The sequence below is a fragment of the Peromyscus californicus genome, unplaced genomic scaffold (genome assembly GCF_007827085.1).
Source record: "Peromyscus californicus insignis strain IS unplaced genomic scaffold, ASM782708v3 Scaffold_4__1_contigs__length_199733344, whole genome shotgun sequence".
Classification (NCBI taxonomy): Eukaryota; Metazoa; Chordata; class Mammalia; order Rodentia; family Cricetidae; genus Peromyscus; species Peromyscus californicus.
In genome coordinates, this window is record NW_026294562.1 from 26,093,926 (window position 1) to 26,119,464 (window position 25,539).

General features: G+C 43.6%; 1 protein-coding gene and 1 non-coding gene across 5 annotated transcripts in view; one reads left to right on the forward strand and one right to left on the reverse strand.

The window, feature by feature from the left end:
* Positions 1-25,539, reverse strand: part of Pcgf5 (polycomb group ring finger 5) — a 122,679-nt gene that overhangs the window by 89,901 nt on the left and 7,239 nt on the right. The window lies entirely within an intron of this gene.
* Positions 12,197-12,303, forward strand: LOC128095743 (U6 spliceosomal RNA). Its single transcript, XR_008213355.1, has one exon. It is a non-coding gene; the product is annotated as a U6 spliceosomal RNA (small nuclear RNA).

Genomic DNA, 25,539 nt, shown 5'->3' on the forward strand with positions numbered 1-25,539 from the left:
TGTTGTGGTGGCTTCTTACAAATCCTTCTATAGAAATTGGTTTTGTTCTGGCAGCATTGGGGTTTCTCAGAATTCCCTCAGGGGCTGTGGGTAGTTGGAGGAGGAGAAAAAAACCAAAGGACTGAGGTTCCGACTCCACGTTCAAGCGAGTGGCTCCGTTAATGTGTTTAAATACTGGGCTTCCCCTGGTGGTTTTGCTGTGAGATTTTGTTCTAAGTGGGCAACCCTTCTCAGTTGTGACGCCTTCCCTGGCCTTAGAACTTCTCCTTTTGCTTCTTGTACGGCGTGCTTACCCAAGCTCTGGCATTCTCTCACCTGACCCTCCCTCTTCACTCCGACCTGCCAACCATAACCAGCATCACAGCTCAGACATACTACATGGCAAGCCCTAGTTAGATATTTTTAAATCAGTTACATTGTGGAGTGCCCTGTAATACCCCTGTGAATTGAATTCTACCATATCGATACCGTTTTCAGAGCAGGGAACCAAGGCTTCATTTGCCTACTGCCCAATGTTCACTAGGTAGGAGATGAAGACAGGATGAAAGGTCTAGTCATCCCTCTCCAAATGCCCCCAGTTGTTTTCCAGCAGACTAGCCTGCCCTTCACCCACTTCAGTATTGTTCTAGTTCCCACTGGGACTTTGTTCAAGACCCAGTCTGTTGAAACAGAAGACACACAGGAAGTACCTTTCTTTCTGGACCTCAGGACAAGGATAGGTGGGCAGTTGATTGACAATGTCCCAGTTTTCTTTCCATGTGAGCAGGGTAACTTTGGAGAGTGGAGACTGGTTTCTGGAGTGCCTGAAGGGACTGGGTTCCCGTGGCCCCACAGCAGAGTCCTTCTAGAATGCAACTTTCTTGGGTGACTTTTCTCTCATGATCCCACAATTCCATAGTTGTCTGGTGATATTTCGGGAGGTGCTTCTCAAGTTCTTATGATGGGAGGGTGTTGGGGAATATTATTTTAAATGTGTTACTTTTGTTTATGTTGCATTTGTTTAACTCTATGAAGCTGTGTTACTGTGCCTGTCTAAAACACCTGATGGTCTAATAAAGAACTGAATGGTCAATAGCAAGGCAGGAGAAAGGATTGGTGGGGCTGGCAGGCAGAGAGAATATATAGAAGGAGAAATCTGGGAGGAGAAGTAGTCAGACACCCAACCATGGAGTAAGAGAGAAAGTAAGGTTACAGAAGAAAAGGTAAAAGCCCAGAGGTGAAAGACAGACGGGCTAAGTTAAGAAAAGCTGGCAAGACACAAGCCAAGCTAACGTGGGGCATTTACAATTAAGAAAAAGTTTCCGTGTGTGATTTATTTGGAAGCTGAGTGGTGGACCCCCCCCCCCCAAAAGAGTAAAAAAACAACACCAGGAGGGAGTCTGTGCTGTGGAAAGCCATACCAAGATTTCCTCTCCCTTCTTACTACCCCACTTCTCTATCTGCCAGACAGGAGTGTTCCATAAACATCTCTAAGGCTTCATCAATGACATCTACAAAAGTTCAGTAGCAAACTAAGACTGACCATAAAGTTTATTTCATTTTTTCTAAAAACAAAAACAAAAACAAAAAAAAACCCACTTACTTTTATTTTTTATGAGTGTTTTGCCTGATGTGTGCCTGGTGCCCAAGGAGGCCAGAATAGGGTATACGATCCCCTGGACCTGGAGCTAAAGATCACTATACACCACTGTATGGGTGCTGGGAACCAAACCTAGGTCCTATGGGAGGGCAGTAAGTGTTCTTAACCACGGAGCCATCTCCCCAGCCCCAGAGGTCACTACTTTTTAATAAAAATCCTGCATCATATCTTAGAGATGAGACCAAGTCTCACCTACAGTAATATGGAAGGTGCTTAGGTAGAGTTGAGGACCGGTAGGGAGGCTCTTGTGGTACTTCCACGAGTGCTTTAGGGCTCTGCAGGGATGGACTTTGCCCAGGTCACTTTCTCAAGGTGACCAACATGCAATGACTGAGGGGGGCTGGTAGAAAGGCCTGGCTGTCACAGCTGAGTCCAGAGAGGTCTGAAGAGCTATTCCAGCTCAGACTCCCAGTGAGGCTGGTATAGCAGCTTAATTTTTCCTTTGTCTGCCCCCTCACCACCCCAACACCCCATGAGTGAATGAGTGTGAGTGTGAGTGTGTGTGTGTGTGTGTGTGTGTGTGTGTGTGTGTGTGTGTGTCTGTGTGTGTGTCTGTGTCTGTGTGGTGTCTGTATGTGGCATAAGTACATGTATGTACAGACATGCAAGGCCGGAAGGGGACATTGGATACCCTGCTCTATTGGTCTTTGCCTTCCTCCTTTGAAACAGGATATCTCACTGAATTTGGAACTAGGCTGGCAGCCTCAGTGATCCTGTTGTCTCTACCCACCACAGGACTGAGGTGATGGACAGACAGACACAGACACAGACACACAGACACAGACACACACACACACACACACACACGGCCAAAATCAGCTTTTTTCATGGGTCCTGAGATCCGAACTCAGCTCTGCATGCTTATACAGCAAGCAGCCTTACCCACTGAGATATTTTCCCAGCCCCTCCTTCCTGTCTCTGTTACACAAAGACCACCACCCTGAGTCTGCGAGAACCAAACCTGTGACAAGAAAACCTTAAATTTTACTTATTCATGTCTCCCAAACTGTACTGTGAGGAACTTTACCGGTGGAGGCAGCGTGGCCCCTTCGTGACGCTCTGGAATCAAGAATAGGGTGGGAGAAGAGGAGAGTGCGGCGGTTTTAACAGAATGGAATGAGGCAGACACAGACCTGCTAGGTTTGAGGTGCAGTTTCAGTTTCTGAACAAAACAAGAAAGACATAAAAGGTCAGAACAGCCACTGAAACTGAAAGCGGAGAACACAGCTGAGGCAGCCAGAGACAATGATGTAAGAGAAGCGTCCGAGAAGGGCTAGGATGGGCTCCCTGACAATGGGACACAGACTGGATATACACAGCCAAGACTCCTGGGGTAGAATCACCCCATCTGAAGCAGGACCTCTGACTTCGAGAAACTCCATCCAATCCACAGAGTGTGGGCCACAACGGGGAGAGGCCAAATGTCACGTGGAAATTCCCAGTTAAGTGCAGGGTTGAACTGGTTTTACTGTAGAGTCCAGGGGGATCCCCGGAGTGCTGTCACCAGGCAGGACCTTTACAGAGAACCTTCCCAGGAGCTGAAGGGCATAGAGGGGCCCGGGTCCCCAGCAACGGTCAGATTTGCTCTGAGGCAGGAAAGGCGGTGACATAGCTTTGCGCGTGGTTGTGTCCAACTGCTGATACCAACCACCTCCCCTGGTGCACTGTGGTTAAGAGCTCAGATGTGTGGAGGGTGGTAGCAGAGTGATTGATACTTAAGTTGATGAATCTGGGTGGAGTCCACAGAGAGGGGAGGGGTTAGTTTTATCTGAAGGAGGGTGGCCACACAAAGAGGAAGTGAAGTACCAAGAACAAGGACAATGCTGGTGCCCAAGGTCCCCGCAGTGAGGAGACCAGTGTGGTTGAGAATGAGCAGAAGGGCTGGCTTGGACGGGGCCTTCTGGCTTCTACTTGAAGGTGGAAAACCATGGGGACATAATTGGGTAGAATGATGTAATCTGACCCTCCAGTTTCCCTGGGTTACTGTTGGAATGTGAAATGTCCCCGAGGCTCATGTTTGAACACGTGGTCCATGGATGGTGGTGTTGTGTTGGAAAGTTGTGGAAAGAGGTCCCTTGGGGTGGGACTCAAGGTTATGACACCCCTTTGGGGCTGTCTCTTCGTGACTGCTGCCATAACATAACCAGCCACTGCATAGCCCTGCCACCATGGAATCACCGTGCCTTTCCTGCCGTGATACACCATGTCCCCGAACTGTGGAGCACGGTCCCCCTCCTGTCTATCACTATTCTGTCACAGCAATGAGAGAAGCAAGCAACAAGCCCTCTCCAGGGTTTCATTTTTACATACTATTCCTCACAACCTGACCAGTTAAACATGCTGTGAGCTCACTATCTCAACCCCTAAGGATTCAGGCTCTGTGAGAGGAAGTGCTTGTCTGTCTGTTGGGCCTGTTGGTGAAGCAATTCTCCCAGTCCCACCACAGTGTATAATTAACACAATGAATCAACACACCATCTTGGAAAAAACCTGGATGTCCTTCATGAATGACAGTGTGAACCCTGACAAGGACACACAGGTGTGCGTTTGACCTACTACTGTGAGGACAAAACAACATATATTTTTATCTCTTTGGGGGCACGTAGAACGGGTCCCCAAACCAAATTATGTTTCTCTTTTCTAAAGACTGATGGCAAAGTTCAAGGAAAAAACAAAGACCCAGTAGCCGTTTGGGAGGGCTCAAATGTATGAAATTCATTCACTAATCACGTGCTCAAGAAGAGTATCCAAGAGAGGCTATTATAATAATGAGATTGAAGCAGGACAGTACTTGGGAGGGGTGATCCTGCTCAAGGTTGGAAGGGGGCTGTGGGGAAGGATACTTACTCTCCCATCCACACTAGGGTTTCCACCTACCCAGGTAAGTCTCAGGTGTGGCCTCTGGTTGTAAAAAAAAAAAATGTTTGGAATTCACTAGTAAAAACTATTGAGAGATCTGCCTGCCTTTGCCTTCGAGTGCTGGAATTAAAGGTGTGTGCTACAATGATTGACTCCTGGTTCTAAAAAATCAGTTTGGGTGTCTTTTCATAATACTCAAGTTTCTAGATCAATTCATTGGCTCCAGTTACAACAAAAGTGATTTATATCTTCAATGGAAAAATAGGAGTAGGAAAACATTATTGAAATGTGATCGAACAAAATGAAGTTCTTTGATCCTGCAGGGAAGGGGAAGGTGGGGGCTGTGCTTGTACTGGGTGGGGGTGGGGGACCACTCAGAAGGAACTGACAGAGCCACCAGTAAAGCTGTGGTTCGTTCTTTCTGGAAGCAAGGCTCCCACTGACTCTCCACCATTATCCTTTTATCACAAAACTCCGAAGTCCATTGTGAGCTTCAAACCGTCATTTAACCTCACTGGCTTTCCATGCCTGCACTGTAAAAAGCAGGCTACCTTATAAATCACACCTGCTAGGGGTTAAATCATGTAACACAGATGTAACACTATGCACAATGCTTGGACAGCAGCAAGCCCTCAATAAATGTCAGTGCTCGCTGTGACGCTGACACTGCCTGTGGAGATCTTACTTTCCACAGCTATCCGTCGGTGCAGACACCCCTGGAGAATAACAGGCCATAGAGAGGTCACACAGACCGACGGGAAACATGCCTGAAGAACCCAGCTATCTCAGATCAGGCCCCAGACACATCAACAAGCCTGCGGATGAATCTGGCCCAGAGCTGCTGCGTCTACACTGTGAATACCATGTGGAACAGGGCCAGACCATACAGCCCAATTCCAGACTCAAGAAACTGTGGGATATAACAAATGCTTACCGTTGTTTGAAGTCACTAAGCTTTGGGGTGATGTGATACACAGCATCAGATAACCAGAACACTGTGGTCAATCCAGTCTCTTATCCACTTCTTACCTAGAAACTATATCATGCTAGTAGCCTGTCTGGCAAAAAGACAGGAGAGCCTCCTCATCCTGCACAGGGAAGCAAGAACCTGGAAGCTTCAGGGAAGAACCACAGCTTGTCTTCCTGTGAATGCCAGTGCCTCCGTGGTCCTTAGCTTGTAAGTGACTTCATGAGCTGGGACAAAACCAGGAGTGGGGGTGGGGTGAGCAATGAGTAACAATCAGGAAAACTGTGTAGTCAACAAGTAGAGATTTGGCTCCTTCCATATGGGGGTCGTCTGAGGGCAGGGGGATGCTATTTTCAAGCTACACTGGATATGGTGGGAATATGAATGAGAACATGAGTCTGAATGAGCATGTGATGTAGCTGTGGACAGAGGTAAATAGCAAAGACACAGGTGTGCCGGTACATGAGTTTTCACTGAGAAGGAGTGGGGTGACTGTATGTGCCAAGAGTAGTGTGTGGTATTTTGTTAGGGTACTATGGAAGGTTCCTCTGAGATGTTGTAACACTTCTGTTAAAACTTGTGTGACTGCTGGTGGTGATGGCACATGCCTTTAATCCTAGTGCGTGGGAGGCAGAGGCAGGTGGATCTCTGTGAGTCAGAGGCCAGCCAGGTCTACACAGCTAGTTCCAGGAAAGCCAGGGCTACACAGAGAAACCCTGTCTGGAAAAACAAAACAACAACAACAAACCAAACCCAAACAAAAACTTGCATGGCTGAAGCCATGGGAAGGTTTGCGATAACAAGGAATAAGGCATCACAATAAACAGGAAGGCCCTGGTGAGGGGTGGGGTGGGGGCATGAAACTCTGCTCTGAGTTTCCACTGTGCCATGAGTACTTAGCTCTTTTGATACATATGCATGGATATTTTGCTTAAAAAGTCAAAGCTATCGAGGATTGGGGTGCAGCTCAGTGGTAGGAAATCTGCCTAACATGTGCAAGGCCCTGGGTTTTATCCGCAACACACACACACACACTGAACATATTAAAACTTGAACTTTGCCGGGCGGTGGTGGCACACGCCTTTAATCCCAACACTCGGGAGGCAGAGCCAGGCGGATCTCTGTGAGTTCGAGGCCAGCCTGGTCTACAGAGTGAGTTCCAGGAAAGGCGCAAAGCTACACAGACAAACCCTATCTCGAAAAACAAACAAACAAACAAACAAACAAAAAACTTGAACTTTGTATGGCGGAATGCATGCCTGGGAACTGGAGAGATGCTCAGTGGTTAATAGCACTTGTTCCTCCACAGAAGACCTGGGCTTGGTTCCCAGCATCCAAGTAGTGGCTCACAACACCCTTTAACTCTAGTTCCAGGGACTCTGATATCCTCTTCTGACCTCCAAGGGCACCAGGCACACATGTGGTGAACAGACAAACATGCAGTGAAACATTCAATACACATAAAAAAAAAATCTCTAAAGATTTAACCCAGGACTGGTTATGTTTTGTTCAAATTTTAGCAGAAGGTTTTTGTTTTTTTTTTTTCAATTAGTACATTTCTCTCCTGGGCACTATTTCCTCCCCCAAATCTCTTGGCACACTTTTTCAGTCCAGCCTTTGCCAGTATCTCATTTCAGCTTCGCCCTCTTCTCACACTGTCCACTTTGGCCTTACTCAGCCACCGCCATATGGAATATCAGGAGAAGTCCACTGAGTCACTCTGGCTGGCACACACACACACACACACACAGAGAGAGAGAGAGAGACAGAGAGAGACAGAGAGAGAGAGAGAAACAGAGAGAGAGAGAGTCTCGAAATACACTTAAGACCCTACATGGAGCATCTGGTCAGCAGGGAGTAGATAAGGAGTGTCTCTCTATCCTGTCAATAAATGGTCCTGGAGATCTCCTTCAGCTAAGGCTTCCAAAGCTACCTCTGTGCCTTCAAATGCCTACCTCTCTCTTCTGACGGATTCTTATATCCAACTGTTTACTCGGTGGATTTTCTGTGGCTACTGTAGTGTGTTACGCGGGTTAAATTTTATTATTTTATAGTTTTATGGTCAGGTGTTGGCGGTCTTGAGGATGCAGGGGAGAACATGCTTCTGTGCCGTGTCTGTTTGCTAGAGGCCATGCACATGCTCAGACCCATGTCTTCCTTCCTCCAGCTTCCCTCGGCAATGGCGCTTCTGATCACTTCTCCAGTTGCCTGAGCTTCTGGACACCACGTGAAAGTTCCCAGCTTTTAGGGACTGGCACAAATAGGTGAGGCCACCTAGATAACCTGCCATCTCAAGTTTAACCCTAAAGTGAGTGACACAGCCACAGGTTATGGAGACTAGAATGTCAAATATTTGAGACAAACTGTTCTGCCTACCACACTGTGCCCCTTGCTGGGTGGCTGACATGCATCTCTTACTCAGTAAGTTCAAACTGAGCCCCACTCCGCTCTTTAACACTCCACCCGCCTGCTGTTCTCTGCATCTCAGCTGATAGCAACTCCATCCTTTAGGTCATGTAGAAGCATCTTTGGATTCTCTCCCACATCCAAGCCATAAAGAAACAGACTATCTTTAAAATATATCTAGCCTCTGGTCACTTTATCATCTCCATTACTACTGATCTGAGCTGCCACCATCTTGCACTAGGAATCCTGCCATCATTTCTAATTGGCCTTCCTGCTTCTCTCCTGGAGTCTATTTTCAGAGTAGCTGGTAAGATTTTTTTTTTTAAGCTAAATAAGTTGATTGCTTCTGTGATGAAAACATGCAATGTCCCCATATCTCCCTTGGAATAAAAGACAGAGCCCTTTATGGTCTCCACTAAATTCCCTTTCTGACCTCATTTCCCACTCAACCCCATTTTCTGCATTCCAGTCACAGAGACCACCTTGCAGTCCCTCCATGCCCCAGGTATACCTACCACCTTGGAACGTGGTTCTTGTTTTCTCTTTGCCTAGGGCTCTCTTGGCCAGCTCCCTTACCCTGCGGGTGTTCAATTACTGATATGTCAAAGCTCCACAAAAAGAGGAGCCTCAAACAAAACCACTTATTATCTCAGTTCTGTAGGTCACAAGCCTGGTTGCAGCATCAGCTGAGTCTTTGGCTTAAGCCCACTGAAGCATCTTCTTCGGGTTGCTTCTGCCTGCTTCCGGTTTTTGGCTGGATTCAGTCTCTGTTGGGTCTCTGGGGGGCAGTGAGGGGAAAGCTGATCTATTTCCTCAAGACTGTTCCCTGTCCTTATGCTTCCCCATGGGCCCCTTTATGCTGATTTGGAATGAGATCACGCCAACATCTTGACACTTCCATACACTAACCAGTGTGATTTTTCTACTTTAAGGGACATCTCCTATTTTAAGATTTAACTTTGATTGCACCCAGCAAGTCTGTTTAGCCTGAAAATTTAACCTAGTCACAGGTACTTATACTATAGCCAAGCTCTCCGCTCCCCATTTCCCTTGGATTCCTCCTTTTCTGCTCCAGTTCTCCTATTTCCATAGCTTGTACTACTTTGTGAAAAACATAGTAATACCTGTGTTTACTGAGAATTCTGTTTTCTAATACTAGAAAAATCAACTCTGTAAGGTTAAGAATGTCTCATGACAAGATGCCAAAGACAACCTATTAGACAATGCGATAGGTATTTCTTTAAGGAGTAAGTGGCCCTATCTTAAGACTACCTTCTAACCCATTTCTACAGGGTCTTGTGGCTGTCAACCTTCCCTTGCTCTTACCAGCGATGGCAAGGCGGGTGGGTACATGGCAAACACGTTTTCTCTTGGGATAGCCTGTAACTTCTGTCAATAGCATCTCATCGGCTTCATTCTCACTGACAAAGACGTACAGAAATGCCTGCCGGGGGAAGTGTGTCTAATTATAATTTCTATAAGAGTAAGTATGTTTTCTTTTTAGACCATTATCCAAGGAGAAAAGCAAAACAAATTGAGTTGTTGAGTTAACCTCATCTCAACATGTCTAGAAAATAAAAGGACTAAATTAGTAATAAATGCTTTCTAAAAATCTCTACAAACTGAAAAATGGGCCACACTGACCTAAAGAAGAACCACTAGAAACAAGGGAAAGCTGATTAAGTTTAAAGCACAGACTGTCCCCCAGCAAGCTTAAATGAAGCTAGAAGGAATGAAAGGAAGGGGGAAAGAGTAAGGGGAGCTAGCCATGAGATGAACATAAGTGGGTTTTAGAACCAAATGCATTTTAGAAAAAAAGACCCAGGTGTATTAGAACATGGAACTGAAGCTCAGAGAAGGTGAACAACCCTCTCATCTCACACAGCTCGTCAGACATACTACTGCAGACTAAAACAGTGAGAAAAATCAAATCTCTCTGCCTTGTTTTGTCACAGTGTCTCATGCAGTCCAGACTGCCTAAGGCTAGCCTGGAACTCTGGACCCTCCAGTCTCCACCTCCCAAGTGACGGGAGGGGCACAGCTGGCTTTTCTTGGGCAATGTTCCTTTAACTTTAGAGGACTGAGTCTGTCTGAAGTGTACGTTAGCAACCAGTGAGACACTGCCTGTCCATCTCAGACTTGTCCCAACTAGGTCAGGATGCCTCACTTCAGGAGCAGTGCTCGTGACAGGGGACAGTCCCCAAGGAGCATGGCCACAAGCCTTGCAGCATCACAGTGGTTCTTGGGAGGGCTGCTCAGGACACCAGTGCGCAAGGTCAAACTGATAAGACCACACTTCAGCAAACCAAGAGGGTCAAATGCTGTACTGTCTAAGCAGATTACCTAGATGCTAATGGAGAAGAATGACCATCGATGCAAGGTACTTGACAAAAATCCGTATTTATAGACACAAAATGCTGCCTGTAGAAAGGCAAAAATGAAGGAAATCATATTTTAAGAGAATAAATCATAATGTATTTTTAATGAGATTCTCACATAAACACAAAGGCAGCAGGAATTGATGTGAAGTAGTTTCTAAATTTATCAAATCATCACCCACTGCATTCTGAATACCTACAACAGGGAAGAGAAACAGCGCAATAACGCAGATCTGTATTTAATACAGAGGCAAGAGCTCACTTGTTTGGTGTTTCTCAATGCTCTTCCATTCACTATTAAGCAGCTGGTATTTTCTTTTTAAAAAAAATCAAGAAATTGGTTTATTAAGGGAATATACACAGAGTGACTTACTCAATGGGAAAGCATTGCTGTTCGAGAGAAGGAGAAAATAATGTATTTTTGGATCCACCAATCATCCAGCCTCACCATGGTTACAGACTGTGTTTCATAACTTTCCAGCACACTTGAGTCAAAATGACCTTGGTAGTGACTTGAACCAAATCCTCTATCTTATACAAGGAGAAGCTAAAGCTTAAAGAGGAAGGGCACGCTAAGTCTCCTCACTCCGCAGGACTGATGTGGAATCATCACACTTTATGACCTCAATGTCTGCACCCCTAAAACCCATATGATAAAATCCTAACCTCCAAGGTGACCCTATTAAGGTGAGGCCTTCTGAAGGCATTACATCATGAGGGTGCAGCTGGGATCCATGCCTTTACCAAAGAGAGTCCCTGGGCTAGTTCCATCCTACCATGCAAGGGCACAGCCAAGAAAGTACATGCTAGAAACCAGAAACCTCGCCCTCACCACGTATCAATCTGCTCATGTCTTGATCTTGGGCTTCCCCACCACTAGAATTGTAAAGAATAAACTTCTGTTGTTTGTTACGTCGCCCAGCTTCTGACATTTTGTTATAGCAGCCTGAATAAGCTAAGAAATCACTGCAGAAAAAAAAATGGTAGACGTTAATTTCTGTCTGGCTCTTATTTGTAAACTACATAAAACTGTTTCAAAGTGGTTAAAATTTCCATGGGTTTCCACGATTGAAAAAAAAAAAAACCTCTTACGCTATTTTTTATAGTTAAGATTTCAGTGTAACTTGAACATAGATACGTTGCATTCTGGCTCACGTGATTCTAGACTTTAGCCGATTTGCTTTCAGCCAAGGAGGCTTCATGAAAGAAAGCAGATAAGTGATGAGCACTGGGCAGACCTCTATGGAGGTTTTTTGTTTTGTTTGTTTGTTTGTTTGTTTTTCCAAGACAGGGTTTCCTCTGTGTAGCCCTGACTGTCCTGAAACTCACAGAGATCCACCTGCCTCTGCCTCCTGAATGTTGGGATTAAAGGTGTGCACCACCACCGCCTGGTATTTTTCCAGCTTATTTTTTTAAGATTTTTTTTTTAACCTCAGATATTTAATATTTATGAATAGTCTTTGATGGTTTTTACTTTACCCATTTTTGTACAGATAGGTATATCTACATTTATGCATATGTATGTACCTGTGACTATTTGGAAAGAACGTGTTATAAACTTATATTTGGTAGGGAAAGGCATAATAAAAATTAAAAGCAATTCAACTTTTAGCTCTATTTTTCTAAGTGGAATTATCTTGAACCCCAACCAGACAAGTGCAGATTCTCAATACTTTACAGAGAAATCTTTTATTCATTTGCCTAACATTTATTACACAGGCTAACTGCGTGTTGTTAGACTATAGGTTACAACCCGAGATTAAAAGTTCACAATTTAACCACTGCTGAATGCACAAGATGGGGGAGAGAAGCCTAACAGGTCATGGCTGTGGCACAGTAAAAGCACTGATAGTGGGAAAGAACGGGGGAGGTGACCAGGTGTCAGGAGGTGAGGGGAAATGAGAGGAGAAGAGTGTCAACAGCAGTCTGTACAATAGAAGAATGCTCGTGCTCGCTTTGGCAGCACGGATACTAAACCTGGAACGATACAGAGAGGATGAGCATGGCCCCTGCGCAAGTCTGACAGGCAAATCTGTGACGTGTTCCATATTTGTTTCCAGTTGCCTTAAGGAACTTATGGCTGTATGTTCTGTTTGATCAAAGAATAACTTCGCTGTCTTCATTTTTGAAAGTATGAAGTCACAAGGTTGTTAAATATTTCTTAATCACTGTCTTCTATATGCTGACTGCTTGTGATCATAGGTCATTCTCTTTGTTGACTAGCTCTGACTGATTATTGTGCTTATAAATCCTTTATTCCTTAAAGATTACAAGAATTAAAACTGACCAAAATAACAAAAAAAAAAAAAAGAATTTTCTTTTGCCTACTTATGGGACCTTCTTCCTCCTGGGTTGCCTCCAGTCCTGACGTGATGGTGTGCCTGGTCTTATAGTTGCGTATTATGTGATGTTTGGTTGATAGCCCTGGGAGGCCTGATCTTTTCTGAGGGGAGACAGAGGGAGGGTGGATCTGGAGAGGGGTGAGGTGGGGGGCAGAGAGACTTGGGGGAGGAGAAGAAGGGGAAACTTCTGTGACGGGACCTGGGACCTATTTGTAGTGACTGTGATGAAATGGAGGTGGGCAGGTCCTGGAGTGTGTACTGATAGATATGAGTCACCTACAGATACAGATGCATCTGATTTGACACTCCTGTGCAAGCAGGGTTAAGAGCCACTGCACGAGACCGGCACGCTTTTATTCTGACTCATGGCTAAAAATCTTCCTGTGTGGATTCTGTAGCAACCCAGGAGGTACCTTAGGTAACCTTCTAAGATGTGAATACGGTCACTTTGCAGATGCTGTCTATGAAGAAGAGATTCTTCTTAGTTAGCAGGTCCCTGGAGATGAGCTGAGTGTTGCCATCAGGGGAACACACCCAGGAAGAAAAATGGTCCTTTCCTAAAGTACCTAGATGATGTCCTGTGATACAGGAAGGAGATGAAGAGTGAATAGGAATATGGTCTCTCTCAGCTCAGGAGACCCTTCGTTCTCTGTGTCCTTGCACCAAGAGATCAGGCAGACAGTGCATTATGAACACAACTCCGATGCTTTGGGGTTTCTTTAGAAACATCTGTATGTTTACTTCTAACTATATCTAACTGTGTTCATGTATAAATATATGCACTGGTGGAATTTCCACACACTGCTAGAATTCTAGCATTGATATGTTCCCTTTGCCAATTATTTAGGAAGTTTTGGAATATTTTCTGTACATTTACTTGCCCTACTCCCCAAATTTAGTGACTTAAGATCCTGGTAGAGGGACCATTGCCATTCTCAGGAGCTTCCAGGGCTACTGACGGAGTGGTGGTTCAGCTTGCTCAAAACCATAGACCTGGGTTAAAAATTAACTGCTTTATTATTATTGCAAAAACAATCTTAGTAAAAGAGGGAATAACTGTGTTAACAATTATATTAATGACAACTTCTTAGAGAGAGTCCACTTCAAAGTTCATGGATTAAAACTGAATAGAATTGTGTGGTTAATAAGTTGGAATTCGCCAGGCAGTGGTGGTGCACGCCTTTAATCCCAGCACTCGGGAGGCAGAGGCAGGCGGATCTCTGTGAGTTCGAGGCCAGCCTGGGCTACAGCGCGAGCTCCAGGAAAGACACCAAAACTACACAGAGAAACCCTGTCTCGAAAAACAAACAAACAAAAAAGTTGGAATTCTTGGGGCCAGCAATATGGCTCAGCGTGTGAAGGTGCTTACTGCAAACACGTTGACCTAAGTTTGATTCCCAGAACCCACATGATAGAAGGATAGACCCGACTCCATCACGTTGTCTTCTGACCAGAGCGCTTGTGTGCCATGGCACATGCAAGGGAACTTTGCATCCCGTGCATTCTGCCTGCACCTGACTAAGCCGTTCCATTTCTAGTCACCGTGTTCATGCATGCTGGGACCACCCCGTGAAACACATCATCTCTGCCTGCCAAAATTCTTCTTCTTTTTTATTAGTATATATATGATTTATTCACTCCAAATAGGTCCCAGATCCCAATCTTTTTAAAAACCCTCACATGACTCTGAAGTGAAACCCATCATGAGAATCTGCCACTAACCAGACCTTGCGTCTAAGTGCAGTCTGTCCCCCAAAAGTGCAGACAGGCCCTGGGACAGACTCTCAACCCCCCAGAGGATGTTATGCCATTCCAGCAACTGGGGTGCACAATCAACTGTGAAAAGCACTGGCCCAGATTGCCTTGTATCAAGTGGGCAAACTCTGAACCTTGTATGAGGGTCAGTCTCTCACCTTAAAGCAGTGTTTCTCAACCTGTGGGTCTAATGACCCTTTCACAGGGGTCGTCTAAGACCATCGGAAAACATAGGTATTTACTTTACAATTCATAACAGTAGCAAAATTACAGTTATGAAGTAACAACGAAAATAATTTTATGGTTGGGGGTCACCACAACATGAAGAACTGTATTAAAGGGTTGCAGCATTAGGAAAGTTGAGACCCACTGACTTAAGAGACTACACTGGCCTACTCATTTTAAGTACGTATAAATATAAAGCAATTCCCCTGTCACCAGCCTGGACTTTCCCTGAGCATGGACCAAGTATCAGAAGCAAGACCTAGTTCTGCTAGGTCCCTTACACACCTGCCTCATGAGGTGACTCTTTGCCGTGGGAATGGAACCATGGAGAAAACTTTTGTTTGTAATTTGCCATTACAAGTTTTTCTAGTGTACAGAATATTTATCTCATCTACACAATAAACACTTCTTCTTTTCCACAATTTCCTTTTTTATGTTTGTTTGTTTTTGAGACAGGGTTTCTCTGTGTATCTGTGTAGTCCTTGATGTCCCGGGACCCACTCTGTGGACCAGACTGGCCTCGAACTCAAGAGATCCACCTGCCTCTGCCTCCCAAGGGCTGGGATTAAAGGCGTGTGCCACCACTGCCTGGCTTTTTCCACAATTTCTTTAGCCAGCAGTCCAACACAGCAAGTTTTCTAAACTTGGAAAACCATAGTTCTTATGACACTTTCTTTCTCAGAATTCCTTTGGTGAAGCTAATTAGTTATGCAAACTCCTGGTGATGCCAACTAGTTAGAATTGCTGTTCTTGGTGGGTTCCTGGCAGACGTTAGCTGGGAGAAATCAGACATAACCACAGAGACAAAGCTGGGGGGCAACTTGACGGTGCAGCTGAGGAAGCCCCAAAAGGCAGCATTGACGGTAAAGACACGGCAAAAATCACAGTCAGATTTACCTGAATTTGGACCCTAAAATTGCTGCACCAAGACTCTGAGATAAAGATAAGCAACTTTTGCAAAAATGACCATCGGCCTCCGACAGACTATTCAAAGTGAAAACAGGATGAGACAGAACAGGTGTTTTAGAAAGCAATGATGTTTAAACACCACTTGGAGAGAGGAGTTAGCCCTCTCTGCAAAGGAGAAGTTTGGAAGCTTTTTAAAATAACTGGTTCCTTGGGGTCTGCCCAAAGCCAAACCCATCAGAGTTTGGAGCTAGGGGAGTCATTTGAGATTCGTAAAAGCTCACCCAAACGGTTCTTAGACGGAATGAGCCGTGCTGGAATCACAGCCGTGGCAGAGAATTCTAACTTCAAAGCACACGTGTGTCTTATCTTTTAATATACACATTTCTAGAGCTGAGGCTCCAGGTCAATCTCCAATCCCTTTTGACCATGGCATTACCTTTTTCTTACTGATTTTAGTTTTTACTATACTAGCCCATGGAAATTATTAAGAAATTCAAAGTGTGCTACCAAGTTTAAAATGAAAAACAGCAGGATCCTGCCTCACTTCCCACTCAATCCCAAAGGTGAACTAAACATAAACTTTTTAACTCTTTCTTCTAATTATTTCATTTTATATTCCTAACAATACGCATATTCTAAAATTTATTGATATACTAATTCTAGATCTTTATTCATTTATTTTCCGATGTCCCATTATATGCTAGCTCGTCCCCTCCTGGTCATCTATAATAGTCAATCTTTTCTGGAGTCAAGTATGGCCAGGGGCAGCATTTGGTTCATGTATCTTAACGTAGCTGCACTGACTGTTATTACAACACTTCCATTACAGCTGACGGTAGCTGGTGTTTTGGCCTCCAACCCACCATTCCCCACAATTCAGCAAACAAAGGGTTAACATCTGCTACAGCAGGGACAGCCTTCAAAACTTGCCTTTACTCTACAGCAGGTCCCTGTTCTGACATGTCAGTGCCCTGGCTACCAGTTGGTTGTTAAAAATTCTGAATATTGCCTGTAGGTATGACCACGTAATTCATTCTTGCTATTTGAATATAAGTGAAAGTGATGAACTGCACTTCCAAACATGCCCTTGTTCTTACAATCCAGAACGTCAACACTGACTGACCAGGTTTAACTCTACAGATGAGGGCAAGCCTTCACAGAGAGTGGGGGAATGAGGTGGGGGAAAAGGGGTGTGTGTGAATGACTTTGTAAAAGTCAACCCCTTTTGTAAAATTGTAAAATTTCAACCCCTCAAAATGCTCGCTCACCCTGAACTGTTACATGAAATAAAAAGTGACTAGCTTCTCCTTTAAATTATAATTTAGGGAGTTTCTGTTATATTATAGCTGTATAGACTTTTTTTTTCTTTTATGTTTTTGAGACAAGGTTTGGCTATCCTGGAACTCCCGATACAGACCAGGCTGGCCTTGAACTCAGGGACCCAAACTCCTCCTCCCTCTGGCTCCTGAGTGCTCGGATTAAAGGCATGGTGGGATTAAAGGTGTGCACCACTTCTCCCAGGCACGGCACAATCTTACTTTTAAATAGCTCAGCAGTGATTTTAACTAGCTCAGCAGTCATTTGCACCTTTGGAATCTTTGTAAACACTATGTTTCCTTGTAAGGCCATTTATAATTGCCTTCCACCAACCTCATTTGACAGTTCTTAATTGATAAGCCCTTGGAAATAGCAAGCCCCTCCGAAGGGCATTTTACACTTGGTCAAAAGTGTCAGGTTGCCCAACAGTTCTGCTTTTACTTGGAAATTCCTGTAAGTCGCTTCCCAAAAGCCAGCCTGCAACCTCTCTGACCTGGACAGTTTCCCTCTAGGGCTGCTAGACTCTTTTTTTTTAACTGTCATTCTAGAGTTTTCTTTGGTCTTTTTCCTTCTGTTTAGTTACATGTTTCTGGAATACCGTATATTATTCTTTCTTGATTTATTCCCATATTTTTGACTTAAAAATACCATCCAGTAGCTTTTAGTGAAATGATGCAGAAATAATTTATTTAGACCTTTAATATGAGGTAATAAAAAGATCTTAACTATTTCTCCCACTTGATACTTTGTATTTTTTTTATTTTTAGATTGAAAATAATTTCCATCTGAATTCTTAAGGCAGTAATCCATGCTTCTTTTTTTAATTTATTTACTGAGACAGGGTTCCTCTATTATGTAGGTCTGGCTGTTCTAGAACTCACTATGTAGACCAGGCTCACAGATATCTGCCTGCTTCTGCCTCCTGACTGCTGGGATTAAAGATGTGCAAGAATCCAGTGCTGTTAAATTATCTAATGCCATCCTATTTTCAATCTTCTGCAAAGGACCTGTTTCCACTATATGATTTCATATCTGTTCACCCTCTTAATATAATGCAATTTGACAGTGATGTGATGTGTACATTAGGTGTTGTGTGTGCTGCCACTGACTCTTCTAGATAATCCTGAGACGAGTGTCTTCCAGTTCTGGAAAGTTTTCTTGTATTATTTCTTAGGTAATTTCCTCCCCTTTATCTTTCTCTTTAGTCTCTCTAGAATGTTCAACATACACTGCATAATACTTTAATTCTAACTTTTCTTCCCTGTTTTTCTTTGTTTTTTCTCTGGTTCAGCCCAATGAAATTTTTGGTCAGTCTAATGACATTTTGTTGTTGCTATTTTATGTTTAATTTCTATTTATTAATTTCTTGTTCTCTCATTGGTACTTTTTCAATCCCTATCTTATGAGAGAAAGTTTCTTACCTCTCTACAGCATAATATAGGCAGACAAGTTTTGATTTTTATTTCCCTATTCTTCCTGTATTTCTGCCTTCTCTGTAATTATTTTTCTTAATTTTCATAGCCTGTCTGTCTAATTACCTGGCTATCCGAGAATCAAAATGTGGGAACTGTATAGGGTGTCACTGCTTAATATGTAGAATTTCATTAAATTTCTGTGTTTATTGATGATGTTACCCTTTTCTAGCTTTTTCCCAGTAATTACAAAGCCAGAACCTTTAACTTATTTCCATTCTGCAGAGAAAGATGATTCTAGTCTTAGGATGTTGTTTGAGGTAGAAGTAGATTTCTAATTCTCTCTCAGGCTTTCAAACAGTCCTGCATTTTGAGGCCTCTATCTGCCCCATGGCCTCTCCTTCCTGAGCCTTTCCAGATTCTAGTGATAAACCGGATAGATGCTTCTTCCCAGTATTCACCCTAACCCCCTCAGGACACTTAGGTATCAATTTTCTCCTCTACACTAAGCCAGAAGCCACTGGACTGTTTGTTTCTCATCTCTTAAAATTTCGCAGGTATCCCCCTCCCTGCTGTTGCCTCCTTTTGTGTTTGCCATCATCATCTGATATTTCTAGGAGTTTCGCTCTGGAGTGCCTCCCAAATTCTCATGCACCAAGGCTTGGCTGTCAGCCAGCGGAGTGGGACGATTCAGAAGCCAGGGGAACCGGGGAAATTGTGGAAAAAGCTGGGTAACTGGGGTGTGCTTTTGAGAGTGTATCGGAACACGAACCCCGATTCTTTCTGCCTGTGCTTCCTGTCCACCAAGGGAAGGGCTTCATACCAGGCTGTGTTCCCTGCCTCAATGCCCTGCTTCTGAACCAGGCCCAGAGGCAGCACCGCTGACTAAGGACATTAAAACCAAACCTTTCTTTAAGTTTATCTCAGGCATTTTCCCACGGGGACACCAAATTAACACAGCATCTCAGGAAGGGCTGACAGTAAACATACGAAGCCTTACTAACCCAATTTCATGGGCAGAGGAACTGCCACCAAAGACGGGTCTTTCTTAGTCTTTTAACACTCATAGTTTTGCTGAGGCCATCAGAGTAGCTAACAGATTCCCAGTTATCATACAATTTTTTTAAGATGTGGGAAAAGTCTTTTCCTTTTTTAATCGCGCGCGCGCGCACACACACACACACACACACACACACACACACAGACACACACACGCACGCGCGCGCGCGCGCACACACACACACACACACACACTTATTCAAGTCAATCACAGGTCAGGTGCAGTGGCTCACACCAGTAATTTCAGCTCTTGTGGGTACTGGAGCAAGAGAAAGGCAAACATAAGGCTGGCAGGCTACAGCTTCAGCAAATAGGACACATTTAATAAGTTAACTTAAGCAAGTAAGTTCAATAAAGAATTCTTTTCTAGATAGCACAAAAGACTATTAGTCCATTAATTCATCAATTTACTCTTAAAATATGATTTATGGCACTGGATTATTTTTCCTCTATTCTTCTTTTACTGAAAATGGGTTTTTTTTCATACAATGTATTCTGATTATGGCTCTCCTCCCCCAACTCCTCCGAGATCCTCCCCATGTGCCCTTCAATCTGAATCCACAACTTTTCTGTCTATCCTTAGAAAACTAAGAGGCATCTCAAAGAATAATAAGAAGATAAAATAAGATAAAGCGAAACCAAACCAACTGGACTAGGATGAAACAAACAGAAGAAAGAGTTAAAGAAAAAGCACAAGAAATACACACAGACACACATGCTTGTACACACAGGCATCCCCCAAACCCCAAAACTAGAACCCATACTGTATACTCAAAGGACCTGCAAGGTTATATATACATATATGCACACATATATCTATATCAATCTATATCTAGCTAATCTCTCTCTCTATATATATATACATATACACACACACACATACATACATACATACATACAAGCCCTAGTTGGGGGTGTGGTGGGGCACACCTTTAATTCCAGCACTCAGGAGGCAGACAGGCAGGCCAATCTCTGATTTTTAAGTCTAGCCTAGTTTACAGAGTGAGTACAGCCAGGGCTACACAGAAAGACCCTGTCTTGAAAAAACAATAAACAGATTTTTAAAAATTTAAAAATGTGCCCTGACAAAGCATTTGTGGCCCTAGATCATAACTAAAGGTAGACACGGCTTTTTGTGCAATGAGGCCTTTTTATCCACCCCTTCCTGCCTCTTCATGTCTTCCTTACGGTGACCTAAACTGAAAGGTGCCTGTCTTGATACTGTGAAGTATTTTCCAAGAAGCTGTTGATCCTGAAACCTCGGCTGGTCTGCTTCTAAAGACAGGGAAGGATGGAGGATGAGAACTTAAAAGGAGATAAGCATGAGGGCCGTTTCCACATCCAGGGGATTACAGCCTTTTTATGCTCATCTAACGAACACAAATGGAAGATGCTAAGCCTGAAGATTTCATTCTTTAAGGATAAAATCCAAGCACTTGTTCTTAGCACTAAATTCACAGCTATATTGGCAAATAAAGTCCAAGAATAACTAGAGAGTAAAACACTAATATTACACTTTTGGTCTGATTCCACTCAAAAGGAACATACTCCGACCTGTCAAAACTTAATACCCGCCTTCCGCTCTTACTCATGACTCCCCAAAAGAACAAGTAAACAAACCAAGCATCTAAGAAGATAGAAGTTTCCCCATGTGGAAGAAATTAAATGGGTCTAGTTCTTGAGCTGGGTGGTAATTATATGGATGCTCACTTTTCACAGTTTGTTAATGTGTACATTTACACTTCAAACATTTTCTGCACATGTATTACATTTTACAATAAAAAAAAAAAAGTCTCGAAAAGCCAAAAGAAGAATACATAAGGCAGAAATTCCACTTGTCAGGAAATACATGACTAAAATCTCACGTAGCCAGTCTGGCACGGATAAAGGAGGAAAGTTGCCATGACTAACATAGAAGGCTAAACCAGTGTCCTGCCAAATTCCAACAGTTGTCTGTTCAAAATAACTACTTGAAAGGGATGATCTGAGACTAGGTTGACATTGCACTTCCTGTGGTAACACTGATCCCTTGACATTCCCATAACTCTACTTATTTACAAGGGTTTTTTAACATCAAATCCTTAGAAGATACAGAAAATGTGACTTTCTCCTCTGCAATGACTGAGGAAACTAAAACGCTCAATAGCCAGTTAGTAGAATCAGAAATAGTGGGCTACGAGTGCCGTGCATTCAAGGCCCTGGGTTTGAGTCCCAGAACTGGGGCAGGGGGCAGGCAGCAGCAAAGATTCTATGAACACTAAAAGACTCAGGAGAGAGGATGCGGGTAGGGTGGGGTGGGGTGGGGTGGGGTGGTGCTGTGAACACACGTATGGATGCATGTGCAAGCACACTAGGGGTTTCTGAAACATTTTATGGAGAGAAGTTTCCACATTTTCGAAGTCAAAGATCTGTGTTCAAACACAGGGTTTCAAAGCTGGTCTGGACATCTGCGAGTTTCCTGAGGTTTCCGCAGAGGAAGCGAGATCCACTAGGCGGGGTGTGGAAGTAATTACAAAGGACCCCGGCTAGCTGTCCTCATCATTTCATTCACCCAGTTGACGTAAGAACATTGCAGCAGAGGTCAAACCGATCCACGTAAGCTACGGGCAGTCAGTAACCTTACACAAAGAAACTGATACCTTTTTTTGGCTCAAGAGGTTTCCAAATAAGGGGTACCCCCAATATACTCCTGGAGCTTCTCTCTTCCACATTACATTCCTCCTCACAGAAAAACACTTGGTGTGTGACTGCCATGGGTCTGGTTCATGAGTCTCAGTTCTCAAACAGTGGGATTTGGGGAAAGGGGATCTTTTTTATCAAAGATATTAAATATGATATTTAGTGCATTCTTCTCTGGACCTCGGAAGTAAAGACACTTGGGTAAGCATTTTTGCTGGGAAGCCTCAAGCTTTCCCTCCATAATTCAGAGTAGGTGAAGTGGTGCGCACACACAGTCATTCTGAGATCTGCACAAAGCTATCTTTCCCAACCTAGCCTTCAATGGTAGAGGTCTGTGTTTTGTTTCTTCACCGATTCTTACACGCTAAGGAGCTGCTAGTGCCCTCCTCCCACTGACAGCCCAGGGACTGACTCTCTTCCACAGCACTGGTGGAGCTGCATGCTGAGGACACTTTCTAAGATTCAGTCAGTGGGTACTTCAATTACTTCGCCACCAATTCTAACTAGAATTCAGAAACCCGAATGTCTGGGGTTCCCTCACATTTGTACAAATGAAAAGACCTTAGAACTTTCCCCTCATCTTTTAAATGACAGAATAACTTCATCTCTTCCCCACCTTTTCCCTTTTTAATCCCGTGAACTTTAATGCATATGCTCTCTGCTTGATGGAGCAGATATATAATCATTGTGATACTCTGGCCTCATGGTTCTTGAAGACTACCTACCTGCTTTCTATTTCCAATGGGCTGGTCCCCTCGCCGTCCTTCAGCTCAGCTTCACCTTGAGTTTTTATCATAACTCACAACGGGTCACAGCACAGTTAGAAGAACCTGAATATCCCTCATGCCTTTCCCTCTGTGCCCTCCAGATCGTCCCCTTCTCCTCATTCTTGCTGTCAATATATTACACATGCTCCTGTTTTTTCTCCCAGCCATCCTCACTCCATTTCTCACTGGTCCCTGTCCTTGACTGAGTGCCCCTAAGGGGTTGGCAGTTCCAGAAACAGACAAGCCATCTCTACCTCCAGTGTTCTGCACACTGCTGGAGGAAGCCATGAGCACAGGAGTGATGTTTGCTCCACAAGGAGCTCTCATTGCCTTTGGATCTTCAGTGGATGCAGGCGAAGAGCCTTCTAAACGTTTTCCACTCTACCTCAGCTTCACACCTCGCTCTCAGTTTTTCAACAAATCGACAAAAGATGACCAATCCATTTCAAATGAAGCCACTGGCCATCTACAAACTACTCTAAAATTCAGAATTCAGCTTTGCCTTCCTTTAACTTTTAATTGCATAGGCTACAGTTTTACACAAATGTAATGACGTGTGTCCATCACTATAGTATGACATAGCATACTTCCAGTGCCCTCAAACCCTCTCTGTTCTTCCTATTCATCCCTCCCTGCACACTAATCCCTGGTAACCAGGTATTATTTTGTTTCCATGGTGGTTCCTCTTGCAGAATGACACGTAATCGGAGCCATGTAGCCATGAAGGAAGCATGTGTGTACTGAAGTCTTGCCCGTGGTTTTTTGTGGGAAGGGGCTTGGGGACACCTTCAAATGTTATTCCCCAGGCATTTCCCATCTTGGTTCTTTTGGTTTGTTTTATTTTGTGTTTTCAAACAGGCAGGGTCTTTCAGTGAGTCTGGAGCTCACCAAACAGGGTAGTCTGGTGAGTTCCCTGGACCCAGAGATTCACCTGTTTCTGTTATCTCTGAGCTGAGATTACAAACCTGTTCGGCCCACCTGGGTTCTTGTTCATCTTTCTTTTTCTTTTTTTAAATACAGGTTCTGAGGGTTGGATTCAGATTCCCTGCTTGCAAGGCTCTTTAGTGACTCAGATATCTCCCTAGCCCTATCCATATCTTCTCATAGCTTCTTTTTATCACTAAATACTATTTCATTGTCTAGATATCTTCTTCATTTATTCTGAAGAAGATGGGATATCTTTATTGCTTCCAAGTTTGGGACCTAAGAACCACTGTGTGGGGAATTTTTTGAATGGCTGTAAATTCCCAGCTACCTTTGGTAGATTCCCAGGAATGCAACTGCTGGAATGCCTGGTAAAGGTGTTTGGTTTTACAGCACTTTCCAAAATGGCTGTATCATCCAGCATTCCCTCCAGCAGGTGAATGAGGGTCCCTGTTGATCCACACCCTTGCAGCCATTGGGTGTTTTTGGTGTGATGGATTCTGGTCATTCAAGAGGTGCCGAGTGGTATCTCTGTTGTTCTGATTGGCATTTTTCTGATGTCTATGACGTGGGACGTCTATTCACATCATTATCTTGCCATTGTCACAGTTTCTTTAGTGAGGTGTCTGTAAGGCATTTAGCTAGTTTTTTAAATAAGAGTTTTTACTGAGTTGTAGGGAGTTCTTTGTATATTTAAAATACTTCTACATCAGGTACATCTTTTGAAGCTATTTTCTCCCGGCCTATAACTCATCTTTTTAGAATCTTGACAGTGTCTCTTTGCAAGGCATATTTTTTGACAACAAAATTTTTAATAGGTAGAACTTCTGTTATCTTTCTTCCATGAATTATGCCTTTGTTGTGCTATTTAAAAAATAGGGGTTGGGGATTTAGCTCAGTGGTAGAGTGCTTGCCTAGCAAGCGCAAGGCCCTGGGTTCAGTCCTCAGCTCTGGAAAAAAAATAAATAAATAAAAAGGCAAAATTAAAAAAAAAAGCCAAACTTAGTTATCGCCATATTCTCCTCTGCTATTTCCTAATAGTTTTATATGATTAAATTCATGTTTATGGTTTATTTTGAGTTATCTTTTAGTTTCCACATAGAGGCCAGTTGTCCTCAAACCATTTGCTGAAAAGGCAATTCCCCATCATGTTGCCCTTGCTCCTTGTCAGAGATCAGTTGATTAACTGTGTGGGACCTCAGGAGCCTCATCTTGGGTTCTAGTCCACTGACCTGCCTGTTCAATCTCTTGCCAATGCCACATTGCCTTGATTGCCTCATCTTTATTAAGTCTTAAAGCCAAGTAATGTCAATCATCCAACTCCGTTCTCTAATACTGTGCATGCTTTCCTATATAAACTCTACGACTAATTTATCAGTGTTCCTAAAATAACTAATAAAATTTCATTTGAAATTGCATTGAATTTATAAATCAGTTCAGAAGTGTAGTGGGAATTCGCTCCACCAATGACCCTGGGGTATCTGGCCCGATAGAGGTGTGGTTTTTCAGGGTATGTGTCTGCTTAAAACTGAGGAGGGGCTGCTCGCGCTCTCTCTTGAGGTGGTCAGAAACTTGACAGCTGGTTCTATTCACCCCCAGGCAGAACGGAGGACAATGATGGCTGTTTACTTTGTTCTGTATCCGTGAGTGTATTTCTCCCCATTTTATATCTTAAGAAATCCTTGACACCTTTTGACAGACTCTCCTGGATTCGCTTAACACAGAAGTCCTGATAATATTGAGTCTCCTTATTCACAAATATGAAATTTCTATTGCCTTAACTTTTCCTTAATTTCTTTCAACATTATACTTTCATCGCACAGACCTTACACCTATTTTGTAGACTTAAAACTCAACATTTCATTTCTTTTGGTGAGCTAATGAAAACTGTAATGTGTTTA